General features: G+C 53.0%; 2 long non-coding RNA genes across 3 annotated transcripts in view; one reads left to right on the top strand and one right to left on the bottom strand.

Annotated features, from left to right (window-relative positions):
• The first annotated feature begins 1,548 nt into the window (after positions 1-1,548).
• On the top strand, positions 1,549-10,706 carry LOC114487090 (uncharacterized). 2 transcript variants are annotated; one of them, XR_003681725.2, is made up of 6 exons: positions 1,549-1,608; positions 5,356-5,516; positions 5,846-6,005; positions 7,910-8,460; positions 9,592-9,712; positions 10,618-10,701. It is a non-coding gene; the product is annotated as an uncharacterized lncRNA (long non-coding RNA). The 2 variants fall into 2 exon arrangements; XR_008618537.1 differs by lacking the exon at positions 9,592-9,712 and having other exon boundaries at positions 10,618-10,706.
• Positions 9,727-13,917, bottom strand: part of LOC114487089 (uncharacterized) — a 19,008-nt gene continuing 14,817 nt past the window's right edge. The window contains exon 6 of the long non-coding RNA XR_003681717.2: positions 9,727-11,798. This is a non-coding gene — a long non-coding RNA (uncharacterized lncRNA). The remainder of the gene's footprint in view (positions 11,799-13,917) is intronic.

Consider the following 13,917-nt stretch of genomic DNA (forward strand, 5'->3'; position numbering starts at 1 on the left):
ACGTATTAGATTTATAAAATAGTACTTGAGGGCTTCCCTGGTGGCGCAGCGGTTGAGAGCCCGCCTGTCGATGCAGGGGACACGGGTTCGTGCCCCGGGCCGGGAAGATCCCACATGCCGTGGAGCAGCTAGGCCCGTGAGCCATGGCCGCTGAGCCTACGCGTCCGGAACCTATGCTCCGCAATGGGAGAGGCCACAACAGTGAGAGGCCCGCGTACCGCAAAAAATAAATAAATAAATAAATAGTACTTGAGCACTTGAGAGGGGTTTTTGTTATTGAGGCTATTGAAATACTAAAAAATCAAATTAAAAATTAAATGTACAGATGTAATGCAATGTGTTTAAAGGGGTTTAATTAACAAAATATGTGGATGGGCAAACACAAATCAAAGCCCCTCCCCCACAAAGTGATGGTTCAAATTTGCCAAGCTTATGTGTAAAATAAGAACATAAATTGAATTTAAAAGCTCAAGGAAGAACTAGGCCTTTATACTTGTGACTCTGTTCAACCGAATATTTAAACATTTTTAAATAAACTCTCCATTTTGTTCATAACACGTACCCTTTGAGGATAGAAAAAAATCTCCCATAGAATTGGAATGGAGTGAAGAGAATTCCACTCATTGTTCTGGCACATGGGGGCTGAGAGGGTTCTGAAACTAAGCAGGACCCTGTGGGGCTCCTGGGCACAGAAACCTTTCTGCGTCCCCTGCTTCTTCTTTGTAGAGAATAGACTCCAGCCTCCATGACCTTCCTGAGTTCCAAAGGGCAGAGTCATTCTAACAGTTGCTAATCAGCGAAGGGAGGGGATACAGAGACAAGGGAGGAGACCACCTGAGGCCAGATTAAAGGAGTGCAGGCCCTGCACACACCCTGCTCCTTATCAGCAACCCCACCCTTGAACCACTGCTGTAAAACTCCTCACCAAATCCCTCTGGGTGGGGATACACAGTTTTTGAGGCACCAGCCCACTCTGTGCCCCTTTGCCTAGCCAAGCAATAAAGCTATTCTTTTCTACTTCACCCCAAACTCTGTCTCTGAGATTCAATTCGACACCGGTGCACAGAGGCCGAGTTTTCAGCATCAGGCCCAGGCTGATCTGGGCTGCCCCACGACCCGCCATCTGTCCACTGTGGCTTTGTCCCAAGTCTATCCCCACCGCAGCCAGAGGCGCTATTCAAAAATGTCACTCCTGCTTAATCCCACCAATGCTTTTCCATCACACTCAGGATAAACCCCAGCTCTGCACGCTGGCCCTGCCGGCCTCTCTGGCCGTCTGCTCTTCCTGCTTGCCCCCTGCCCCCGCCACCATGGCCATCCAGCCTCTCTGGCCTCCGGTCTGTTCCTCGAGCCACGGAGGGCTCCCGCCGAGAGTCAGTGCCGCTGGAGGTCTCCTCGACCTTGGGCCCACCAGCTCCTTCTCATCTTTCCTGTCCTCCACAGAGCCCACTGACCCCCAAGTCTGAAGGACTCTGCATCCTCTTTTCCTCCTCTCCTCACTGCCATTTCTTTTCTCTTTTTTTGTTTGATGTTCCTTGTCTCCTTCATCAGACTGTTGAGTGTCCAAGAGATGCCTCCTTGGTGCCTGGGACAGTGTCTGATACAAGAGTAAGTGCAGAATACATATTCCCTGAGTGCACGTATGAATAAGGAACGTGTTGGAAGCATCACTTGACGCATGAGAAAACAGGCTTCTGGGCTCACTTGGCCAGTGTCACCCTTCCCCCTCCCCCCACCCCCCAGCACCACCGGGTTTGTGGCGGGGGGGCGGGGGGCACCCACTGGGCCTCCTCCTTCCTCCAGTCCATGTTTTTCCTTTGACATTGCTGCAGGGACAGCCCTGGGTTCATTTCCCACGGGGATTGAAATTGACAAATTGTCGTGGAGGGTGTTGAGGGAAGCCAGGGCCATGAGGTCAGGTGGGGCAGAGGTGTGCTTGGCGGGCAGGTAGGCCACCCGGCACTGGGCCCAGGCCACGCCCCGTGTAATTACCAGACAGGAGCCAAGCGAGCCACGACCACGCCCATGGGCCTGCCCGGCTTAATGAGCAGGGGCCCAGGGCATGGCGCCTCCCCTCCCTTGGGGTCGCCTCGGTGGCTGCCGGCTGAGAGCCCGGCCATCCAGGGAGGGGCGCTGGGGCCGCCCTGCGGGCCACATCCCACATCCCACACGCTTGTCTGTTCTGGGACATTCCTGGGCCTGGTTCCCCTTTAGGGCAGGGGCTACTTCTGGGTTCCTGGCTCTGACAGCTAGGCAGTCACTTGACATCCTGGGGCCTCGGTTTCTCCATCTGTGAAAAAAGGATGGGTTTGTTGCCAGGATTAAATGAGCTAATCTGTGTACAGCTTGAAGCCAATTTGATTAGCAGCTTTATTATGAACCAAACCCAGTGGCCAGCAGTTCGTGGCACATCATACATGTAGAGGGATGAACTTTACAGATGAGGAAGGGGGGGCAGAATTTGGGGGCCAGTGTGGGGTCTGCAGACGCCTCAGCTCTTCCTGGGGTCCCCACCCCCTCTTCCATCTGTCTCCCTCCTGCCTCAGCAGGAGGACTTTTGGCAAGACTCCTCCCAAGGAAAACACCACCTTGGATCTGCCGTCTCGGCTAGCACCGAGATTATCTTAGTTTTGTGCAGTTTCGGGCCGCTGAGTCCTAATTAACCTAATAAGGAGCCTGCCGCACACACGTCTGTGCTTGGGCTCCGCTCCGATGGCTACCCGGTAGTTTGCCAAAATAAGGCCTTTGCCCGGACAGGTCCCACCACGAAGCACGCCGTGCTCCGGCGGGGTGGTAACGATGTAGTTTTCCATGCCTCCCGCCCCTACAAGTGTGGGAGCCCAGTCCTAGAGGCACGGCCATCTCCCCGAGGGAACGAGCCTCAGGGCGCAGGGCTGCATGGGCAAGAATGACCAAACATGGGCTCGTGGACATGTGACACGGGGAGGGGGAGAAACACCCAACACAAAGCCAGCTAGCTGCTGCCATTCGTGTGTGCACGTCGGGAGGTGGCATGGACAGCAGGGAGCTGCCCTGCTGCAGGGCCAGCCCGCACCCTGGCTTCCCCATCCAGCGCCTGTTCTGGGGACATGCTGGGTGCTGCTTCCCCCGTTCCCACAAAGGTGCCAGGAATACCTCTGGAGCAAGGTCCTACCTGCTCCACATCCCCTGGGCCCAGCCCAAGCCCCTCCGAGCCACCTTTGCCCAGGGGCCGCAGTGCCAGTTCAGTAGCCCGAGGTCCCCAGGCCCTGGAGAGACCAGGCAGGAAGCCAAGGCTTAGGAAGCTGCGAAGCAGGAGGAGGGGACCTCTCCACGGCGCCCATGTCCCCTCCTGCCCAGGGCAGCAACAGGCTCCCCGTGGGAGGAAGGGCCCTGAAGCCAGGCCCGGGAAGCGCTGGGCCAGCCCCAGTGCCTACAAAATGCTCGCTCACTTGGCTCTTTGATCCACCCCACTGGGCAGGGCTGCATCTTCAGGGAGGTTTCTCCAGAGACAGTGCTGGGGGAGGCTCAGCCCCACCCTGGCCCGAGCATCCTATGTGTCCCTTCCTGTGTGCAGGCTGCCCTGGAGGAGGTGGCAGCAAGCCCCCTTTGGCCGCTGTGCTTACCCAATCCTCCTCTGCGGGGGCAGGGCTCCCTCTGGAAATGGAAGGGGGCCCTCAGCCCAGCAGCTCCTGAGGAGCTGGGCCTGGGGAGGAAAACACCTGGCGGGGTACCTGCATCTTCTGGAGTCCGCACTGTGCCAAACCACCAGAGAATCGGGCCCACGCACGTGCTGGGCTAGCCCCAGGGGATCCTGGAGACCCACTGCTCTGGCTCCAGGCCCAGGCCTACTCCCTTTATTCCCAGACCGGGTCCAAGGTGCTGAAAACTGCACTAACCGCCATGCGTGGACTGGGTGCCTGACAACGGGTGGGCTCTGAGTCACAGCTGGCTGGCCTGGGTCGGGGGGCTGGGGTGGGCTTGCCGCACGGCCGAGAGGCACCGGCCGCTGTGAGGCAGGGTCCTGCGGCCCAGCAGCTCTTCAGGCCTCAGGCCTGGCCTGGCCAGCCCGCCAGGCAGGGAGGAGCTGAGAGCCTGGCTCTGGGCCTCACACCTCAGTGTCTCGTCCTCTCCAAGGCCCCTTTCCTGGCTGACCTTCGCAGCTTTAGTGACCCCTTCCGTTCCACTCTGCTGCCCGTGGGGAGGGTGACCCGGACCCCCAGGCTTGCATCAGTGTGGCCTGGACCCACAGAGGCCGCAGTGAGTAGTTCGCAGTAAGCTGCCAGGGCTGGTCCTACTCTCGCAGGCCATCCTCACCCTCCCCTCCGTCTGCCTGGTGTTCCTCCATGGGAAAGAGGCATCCTCACATTCATTTTCTCCCAGGCATCGCTGGAGTGAGGGCCACCTTCACTTTCAGGCTGGTATTTTAATTGGGGGAGGGGCAGTAAACACCTAAGCACTCGTGTCAGGTGGTGACCTGGATGAATAGAAAACAATGATGGAAGGAAGGGGTCCCCGAGTGGAGGGGCTCTGCGGCTGTCAAAGGGCTGATCAGGAAGACCTCCTTCAACAGGTGACCTTTAAACAAGGACCTGAACAAGGTGAGCTAGGGAGCCTGGCAGATACCCGGGCAAAGAGTTTCCAGGCAGAGAAGGGCAAAGGCCAGCTCAGGAGGTGGAGGAGCCTGGCGTGTGGGTGGGAGGAGGGCCAAGGGGGACGGGCCCTGTGGGATAAGAAGTAGTGTATCTGGTCTTGTCCCTGATTCCTAGAGCAGAGCTCCTAAACCCTTGGAATTTCCCAAGTGATAAGAGCGTCTTCTGTTCTTTCTAAGGATCCCCCCTGAGCCCGAGTTTACGCTAATGAGGTAACTTAGGGTGGGGCCTAGATCCCCTCATGATGGGGCCGGTCACCAGCAAGATCAAAGGATTAGAAGGTTGGAAGTTTCAGCCCCATCGCTGACCCCCCAGAAGGGAGTTGGGGCTGCAGATTAAGTTCCATAAAAACTCATGAACGAGCAGATGGGATGAGCTTAGGGGTTAGTGAGCATGTCCACATACCAGGTTGTGATGCACCCCAGTTCCATGGGGACAGGAGCTTCTGCACTCAGACCCTTGCCCGATGTACCTCTTCCTCTGTATCCTTTATACACCAGTTATATTAAACCGGTGCTTGTAGGTAAATGTTCCTCTGAGTTCTGTGAGCTGCTCTAGCAGCACATTTATTGAACCTGAAGAGTGGGTCTTGGGAACCTCCAATTTATAGCCAGGTGGTCAGAAGCACAGATGACAACCTGGACTTGGGACTGGAGTCTGCAGCGGGGGCTGTCTTGTGGGAGTGAGCCCCTAACCTGTGGGATCTTGTGCTTTCTCCTGGTAGATGATGTCAGAATGGAAGTAAATTTGTTGCAGGAAGACCCCTTCCAGGGCCTGAGAGCGGACACTTGTCGAACACTCGGAAATGAATTGCCCGAGGAGACACACATGCTGACAAAGCAGGAGACTTTATTGGGAAGGGGCGCCCGGGCAGAGAGCAGGAAGGTAAGGGAACCCAGGAGGACTGCTATCCACGTGGGTCGCAGTCTCGGGTTTCATGGTGATGGGGTTAGTTCCGGGTTGTCTCTGGCCAATCATCTTGCTTGGCCCATATTTGGTGATTCGGGGTCCTTCCTGGTGGTGGCGCATCTCTGAGCCAAGATGGTTGCAGCACAAAGGACTCTGGGAGGTTGGTTGTCTCCTCCCTCTTTTGGCCCCTCCCGAATTCTTCCCGGTGGCAGCACCGTGCTCATGACCTGTTGTGAGACAAGTCAGGCAAGCGGGCCTGGCCATGGCGGGTCGTTTCGGTCAACAGTTCCCTAACAAATTTGCAGGACATCCAGTCATCCGCTGAGAACTGAAGAACGGCTTGATGTTGGGAAACATGCCAGGAGCCCCAGCGTGGGTTTAAACTGGCTCACTCTGCTGTGTGCAGGCTGAAGGGGGGTCGGTGGGAATCAGGAAGACCAGGCAGGAGGCGCATCCTGGAGCAGGGTATGTGGTGTGTGTGTGTGTGTGTGTGTGTGTGTGTGTGTGTGTGTGTGAGACTGACAGTGGTTGGATGCCGGCCACACTGTGGAGGGACCAATGGCTGGGTTTGGTGGACATGGCCTGTGAGAGAAAGAGGGAAGATGAGATTTGGGCCTGAGCACCTGACAGCGTGCAGCTGCCATCATCTTACCGACCTCCCCTTCACTGCAGGGAAGAAGAGCTATTTGAGAGCTCTGCTCACCCTCACCAGGTGGCCCATCCAGGCTGCCTGAGTGAAGCAGGGCACAGGCTCCAGGAGGTGAAGGACTGATGGGCCGCCTGCTCTGAGGGCAGCTGGCTGGGGCCCACACCTCTCCCTCGGGAGCAGGGGACCAGGACTGGCTGGGTGCCACCCAGTGCCGCCGGCCTGGGCGAGGCCTTCCCAAGGGAATTTAATCCTCCTAATCCCCTGGGAGGGAAAGGCTATGTACTCTGGACTGAGTGTTTGTGTCCTCTCTAAATTCATATGTTGAAATCCTAACCCTCAATATGAAGGTATGAGGAGGTGGGGCCCCTGGGAGGTGATAAGGTCATGAAGGTGGAGCCCTCGCCCCTTTCACCAGTGAAGACACCTGTGAACCAAAAAGGGGGCTTTCATCACACACTGAATCTGCCAGGGTCTCTATCTTGGACTTCCAGTCTCCAGAACTGTGAGAAATAAATGTTTATAAGTCACCCTATGCCTAACATGGTATTGTATAATACCCTGTGTACACTGGGATGTTCTGTTATAGACTGACACACTGACATTATCATGCCCATTTTACAAATGAGGAAACTGAGGCTTGGAGGTGGAGGACTTGCCCTTGGCCACACTGCTGGAGGGCACCGCAGGAACCTGACCTCAGCTGTCAGGCTCCCAGGTCCCCATCCTTCCCCTGGTTGCTTAGGCCACTCTGCTCCCTGAACCCAGAGGGCCCTGTGCCTCAGGCCGCTGCCTCTGGGGGCCGGACTGGAGCTGGGGTGAGCCCAGCTTTCCCTGGGCTCTGGCCAGCCGCATGTTCTGCTGGTGGTGGAAAGTGGAAATGGGCGAGCTCTGAGTTGAGAGTGGCTTCCCTGAGTCTGAGGTGAGAGCTGTGAGATGGGACAGGTGGGGGACAGGACACTGGACACTGCTGTGCTCATGCAGGTGTTCAGTCCGTAAGCAACAAGCTCCTCTGAGCCAGGCACAGTGTTCAGAACACAGTGTGTATCGGTCAGGACATGATATGGCTTAGTAACAAATGACCCCCAAATCTCAGCAGTTGAAAATAAAAGGCTTGGGTTTTGTTCCTGTTGTATGTTCAATGTGACCCACAGAGATGGCACTGTCGCTCGTGCCTTCAGAAGAGGGACAGAGTCAAGGCCAGCAATTAAATGCGGTCACACATTATTTCCACTCAGGCTGATTATCCAAAGCTAGTCACATGGCCACATGTGATTCCGGGGTGAGGGGCATGGTGGGTGGGCAGGAAGATGCAACCAGAGAGCAAGAGATGTTACGTTTCTGTAAGAGAAAGATGCCGTTTCTGTTACTGCTGCTGGTGATGACGAGTTACCCCCAAACACAGCAGCTTAGATCATTTTATTGTGCTCCTGGATGTTGAAGGTCAGGATTTGGAAAAGAACATTTAACATAGCAGGACCCTGTGGGGTTCCTGGGCATGGAAGCCTTTCTGTGTCCCCCGTTTCTTGTTTGTAGGGAAGAGGCTTCAGCCTCCATGACCTTCCCTGAGTTCCAAAGGGCAGATTCAAACAGTTGCTAATCAGGGAAGGGAGGGGATGAAGAGACAAGAGAGGAATAGCCAAGAAACAATAGCGTAGCCTTGGGAAAGGGTCCTGGTTCCACCTCAAGGGATACACATAACAATATCTTTGCTCTTCTGCAGACTTAAACCCCAACAAATGGAAGATGTTAACTACTTGATGAAGCATTCTTCATTCCAGAGAGAAGGTCACAGTTTGATAAACTCGAGAACCACAGAAACACATCAGGAGACCACCTGAGGCCAGGTTAAAGGAGTGAAGGCTCTGCACACACCCTGTTCCTTATCGGCAACCTCTCCCCTGAGCCACTGCTATAGAACTCATCAAATCCCCCTGGGCTTGGGACACACAGAAGGCATGAGCCCACCGTGTCCCCCTTTGCCTGGCAAGGCTGTAAAGCTGTTCTCTTCTACTTCACCTGAACTCTGTCTCCGAGATTTGATTTGGCACTGGTGCACAGAAGACGAGTTTCCACATCAAACCCAGCAAGGAGGGTGACGTCAGTGGCCTTGGTGGGAGGGGACACAGGCTCAGGGCTGGAGTCATCTGAAGAGTCACCACCTCACGTGCCTCTGGGACGGTCACAAGGAGGCTCCAGATGGCCTCAGTGCAGCTTTGGCTTCCTCACAGCAGGGAGGCTGCCTTTCAAAGGAGACGGTCCCAAGAGAGACAGGTAGAGACCGTCTCATCCTTTGTGACCTGGCCTCACTTACCCCGGGGTGGCACCCTGCCCGGATCAGGAGCAGGGAACACAGCCCCACCTCTGTGCAGGAGGAGGGCCAAGGCTGGGTGCAAGAAGAGCCTGCTCTGTAGGAGATCTGCTGATTGGAAAATGCGATTTGCCCCAGAGGAGGGGTGGGAGACGGGAGAGCGGCTCTGGTGTCTGCTATAGCAGGGAGGATGCCGTACATCCAGGATGCAACCTGGAGCTCTCTGCGTAGGCATTTTCCTGGAGGCACCCTCAGGACCATCTTGCTTGAAGCCGGCAGGCAGGGCAGAGAAGGACCAAGATGCGGGTTCCCCTCCTGGCTCTGCCTGTCCCCAAATTCTGGACCCTGGGCAGGCACTTGGCCTCTCCATGGAAGAGACCCCAGAGCAGGGAGGCGGGCCTCTGCCATCCTCTGAGACGAAGAGGTTGAGGTGAGGCAGGGAGCCAGGCCAGGACCTGCCCCACAGAGGTGCTGCTTAAAAGTGTGCGGGGGTGGGGGGGAATCACTGGCCGTGGAGGTGATGCTGGGCCGAGACTTTGGGCCCAGGTCCCCCAGGTGGCCCCAGAGGACAAAGGCCCTGGAAAGGCAGCTCCAGTCGGGGGACGTGTGAAGCCTCAATGCAGGAGGAGAGGGGGCCGAATCCAGCCCCGACCCCCGCGCCAGGCAGGACCCAGTGCTCCCCTCCCCCTGCCAGCGAGCACATGTTCCCGACTGCCACCGCAGATGGGGAGCTGTCCCCCGACGGCAGGAAGCTCAAGGTAGAGCTGGGGAGTCAGGCACCAGACGGCTTGTTGTCTAGAATTCTCTATGGGGCAGGCCTCCCCAGGAGGAGGAAGCTGCTCTGGCCCAGCCCACGCCGGTGTCTGAGGCCTCATCCAAACACGGGACACGAAATGCGGGGAAGCTACTTTGGAAAAAGTTTGCACTGGGGGTTCGGGCTGGGGGGTTGGGCCAGGATCCCCGTGAACTGTCCCTTCTTTCTCAGGGCCCTGCAAGCCCAGCTGCTTCCAGCAGAACTGAGGCGCAGCGCACAGGACCCAAGGACGGGAGGAAGGGCGGCTGCAGGCTGTTTTCCGTTTGCTTTCTCTGCACAGAGCCGTTGCCAACTCCAACAGTCATGTCCCCCATGACGTCTGGGGACACAGAAGTCCCTGATTCTTTTAGTGCTTCTTCTGCCAGTAACCTCCCTGGGGAAGATCCTTCACTCCGGGCTTGGTAAGGCTGGGTGACGTATTCAAAGCCAAGGCAACAATGAAACTGGGTGCCCGGCAAGTAATGGAACAAAAACTCTAGGCCCAGAATTCTTGTCTCTAGACAGAGAACGGGAGGCCCAAAAAAGCGTGTCATCATGCATTCCGGCTGCTGTAACAAAGTACCACAGACTGGGTGGCTTATGAACAGAAATATATTTCTCAGATGTATAGCTGATTCACTTTGTTATAAAGTGGAAACTAACACTGTAAAGCAATTATACTCCAACGAAGATGTTAAAAAAAAAAAAAGAAAGAAATGTATTTCTCACTGTCTGGTGGCTGGAAGTATCAGATCAGGGTATCTGTAGGGTTGGGTGAGGGCCCTCTTCTGGGTGGCAGACTTCTCACTGTGTCCTCACGAGGCAGAATGGAGAGGCTAAGGAGCTCCGGGTCTCTTATAATCTCGAATGAATAATCTCTAAGGAAGGCTCCACCTTCATGACCTAAGCACCCACCACACCATCGCACTGGGTGTACAGATCCCAACACTGGGGGGACCCAATGCTCAGACCATAGCAAAGGAGGTGAGGAGTGACCAGACCACCTGAGCCATGGATAGGGGACTAGCTCTATTCCCGAGTACCCAGGACACGCAGACCACTGGGGAGGTACATGGTGCCTGCCGGGGCTCCCTCAGTGGGCCCCACCATAACTTCTCCTTCTTTAATAGTGGTACCCTTGGTTTTGAGCATGGCACACTGCTAGCTGGACCAGTTCTGGCCAATGGAGTGTGAGTGGCAGCACCATGAGTAACTTCTATTCCAGGAAGTAGTTTTTAAATTTTATTTCTTTTTATTTTATTTTTCAGGAAGTAGTTTTAAAAAGAGTGGGCAAGCCCTTCATCCCTCTTTCTCCTTCTGCTGGCAGGAATGTACACATGATGGCTGGAGCTGGAGCAGTCACCATGGACCATGAGGTAATCTTGGGAATGGAAGCCGCACACAGCTGAGCCTGGGAGTGGTGGAGCCTGAGCCTCAACATGCTGCACCCTCCCTAGCAGACCTTCCTCCTCCCACGTGGAGTAACTTCTGTCTTGTTTAAGTCACTGTTGTTTTAGGGTATCTTTCACCCACAGCTAAAGACAGTCCTAACCGCTACACCCCTCTCAGAGCATTTGGAGTCAATTACATTTCTCGCGCAAGTCAGCCAAACGAACGGTTATACGTGATCTCACTGAACTGGAGCACCGTAGCTAAGCTCAGGCTGTTTATTGTGGGATGACTCTGGTCTTGTCAGGGATGAGGCCTCCTACACACAGCCCTGTTACCATGACTATGGTGACAACGGCATGTGTCTGGGACTTACAGACACACGAGAGAACTGAGCCAGCTCAGGTGTCCAGGGGAAGACTGAGCACCCTTTTACTTCCCTCCCTTCTCCAACCCCCCTGGAAATGGCAACTTAGCACAATCCCAAGCAGACACGAGAAGAGGGTGGGAGGACTCCTGACTGATGTACTTCCAGAAAATAAAAAACAGGCATGATCATATTGATTTATAAACCAAGGAGGAGGAGACTGCAGCTCAGTACGTGTGCAGGAGGCAGCTTGGGTAGAGTTGCTACCCTCCCCAGCACCTGGAGAGGCTGTGAGCTCAGACTCTGCAGTTTGTGAACAGGATGGGCCAGGGCTTTGCTGGGCGGGGGAGGGGAGCGTTGGTGGAGGGAATTGTCCACAGAACAGTGGGGTGAGCACTCTGCTTGCCTTGAACCCAGGCTCCACTGCGTGGCTAACAGTGCTGGGTTTGCCCTCGGAAGTGACCTAGGAAGCAGGCTTAGTACCACCCTCATTCATCAGGTCTCTGTGGGGTGTGGAGGTCCAGCACCCTCCACTGAAGGCTGCCGGTTATGAGTCACTCTGTGGACAGAACTGGAGCCAGCCTTCCCAGGAAGGGGCGAGGCCGGCTGAGGAAATAGACCCAGACAGCAGAGGAGAGCTTTGCCCGCTGTCCACACGCCTCAGTCTGTCTCTCCTCTGTACATGCAAACTGGCAACCAAGAAAAACATTCGCCGCGAGAGAAGGACCCGGATGAACCAAGCAACAGCTGTCCTGGGAAGACAGAGATAATAAAGGCAATGAGCAGAACTTAAAAATCATAATTAACATCTCAGAGATATTTGAGGAGGTATTGCATTCACAGAACAAGAACAGGAAGCTAGAGAAAGGAAAAATCAGGGAACAAGAAAAAGTTCAGAGAGATTAAAAATATGATTGTCAAAACAAAACAAAAAATCAGGAGAAGGGCTGGAAAATAGAGTCAAAGAAACTTCCTAGACGAGGGCAAAAAGACTAATGAAAAACATGAGAGAAAGTTAAGAGTTGTGTGGCATCATCCAGGATGTCCAAAATGTGTCTAATAGGAGTTCAGAAACTATGAGGATTCAGCTTAAGCAGTGCTTAGAGGAAAACTGATAGCTTTAAATGCCTATATTAAGAAAGAAGAGGGCTTCCCTGGTGGCGCAGTGGTTGAGAGTCCACCTGCCGATGCAGGGGACACGGGTTCGTGCCCCGGTCCGGGAGGTTCCCATATGCCGCGGAGCGGCTGGGCCCGTGGGCCATGGCCGCTGAGCCTGTGCGTCTGGAGCCTGTGCTCCACAGCGGGAGAGGCCACAGCAGTGAGAGGCCCGCATACCAAAAAAAAATAATAATAATAATAAAAAATAAAAATAATAAAAAAAATAACAACACTGAAAAAAGAAGAGCAAAATAAACCTGGAGTGGGCAGAAGGAAGAAAATAAATAAAGACCAGAACAGAAATTAATGAAACAGAGAATATAAACACAATAGACAAATTCAGTGAAACCAAAAGCTGGTTCTTTGAAAAGATCAACAAAATTGACAAACCTTTAGCTAGATTGACTAAGAACACAAAGGAGAGAAGATTCAAATTACTACAATCAGAAATGAAAGAGGGGACAGTACTACCAACTTTATGGAAATAAAAAGGATTATAAAGGAATACTATGAACAACTGTATGTCAACAAATTAGGTAAATTAGATGAAATCGACAAATTCCTAGAAAAACACCAATTACCAAAACTGACTCAAAAAGAAATAGATCATCTGAATATACCTATAAGAAAGAGAATAAATTAATAATAACAATAATAATATAAACTACCCATGAAGAAAATCCCATTCCCAGATTGCTTCAGTGCTGAATTCTACAGTCCTAGACTGTTCAGGCTACCATAACAAAATACCACAGACTGGGTGGTTTATAAACAACAGGAATTTATTTATCATAGTTGAAGGCTGGAAGTCTGAGACTGGGGTGCCAGCATGGTTGGGTGAGGGTCCTCTTCCAGGTTGCAGACTTCTCATTGTATCTTCACATGGTGGAAGGGGTGAGGATGCTTTGTGGGGCCTCTTGTATAAGGTTTCCCACTGATGAGGGCCCCACCCTCATGACCTGTGCACCCCTCAAAGTCCCCACCTTCTAACATCATTACACTGGGAGTAAGGATTCCAACATGTGAATTTGGGGGTGGGGCACAAACATTCAGACCCTAGAAACTTCCAAACATTTAAAGGAGAATTAATACCAATTCTTCACACACTTTAAAAAATAGAAGAGGAGGGAACACTTTCCAATTTATTATGAGTTCAGTATTATCCTTGTACCAAAACCAGACAGGACATCACAAGAAAAGAAACTGATAGACTAATATCTTTTATGAATATGGATGCAAAAATCCTCCAGAAAATAAGAGCAAACCAAATCCAGCCACAAATAAAAAGAACTATATATCATGACCAAGAAATTATCCAGAGATGCAAGGCTGATTTAACATCTGAAAATTTATATAATACAATAGGTCAGTTGAATAAAAAACAAAAATCACATGAACACCTCAAAAATCATTTGCCAAAATCCAACACCCCTTCATGATAAAAATACTCACAAACTAAGAGCAGAAGGGAACTTCCTCCACCCAATAAAGTCATCTATGAAACAGCCACAGCTAGCATCATACTTAGTGAAAGACTGGATGCTTCCCCCTCAGATAAGGAACAAGACTACTTCTGTAACATTTATTCAACATTGTACTGGAGGTTCTAGCTAGGGAAACTGGGCAAGGAAAAGAAATAAAAGGCATCCAAATTGGAAAGGAAGAAGTAAAATTATCTTTATTTGCAGATGACATGATCTTATATGTAGAAAA

This window comes from Physeter macrocephalus, chromosome 11, assembly GCF_002837175.3.
Source record: "Physeter macrocephalus isolate SW-GA chromosome 11, ASM283717v5, whole genome shotgun sequence".
NCBI lineage: Eukaryota > Metazoa > Chordata > Mammalia > Artiodactyla > Physeteridae > Physeter > Physeter macrocephalus.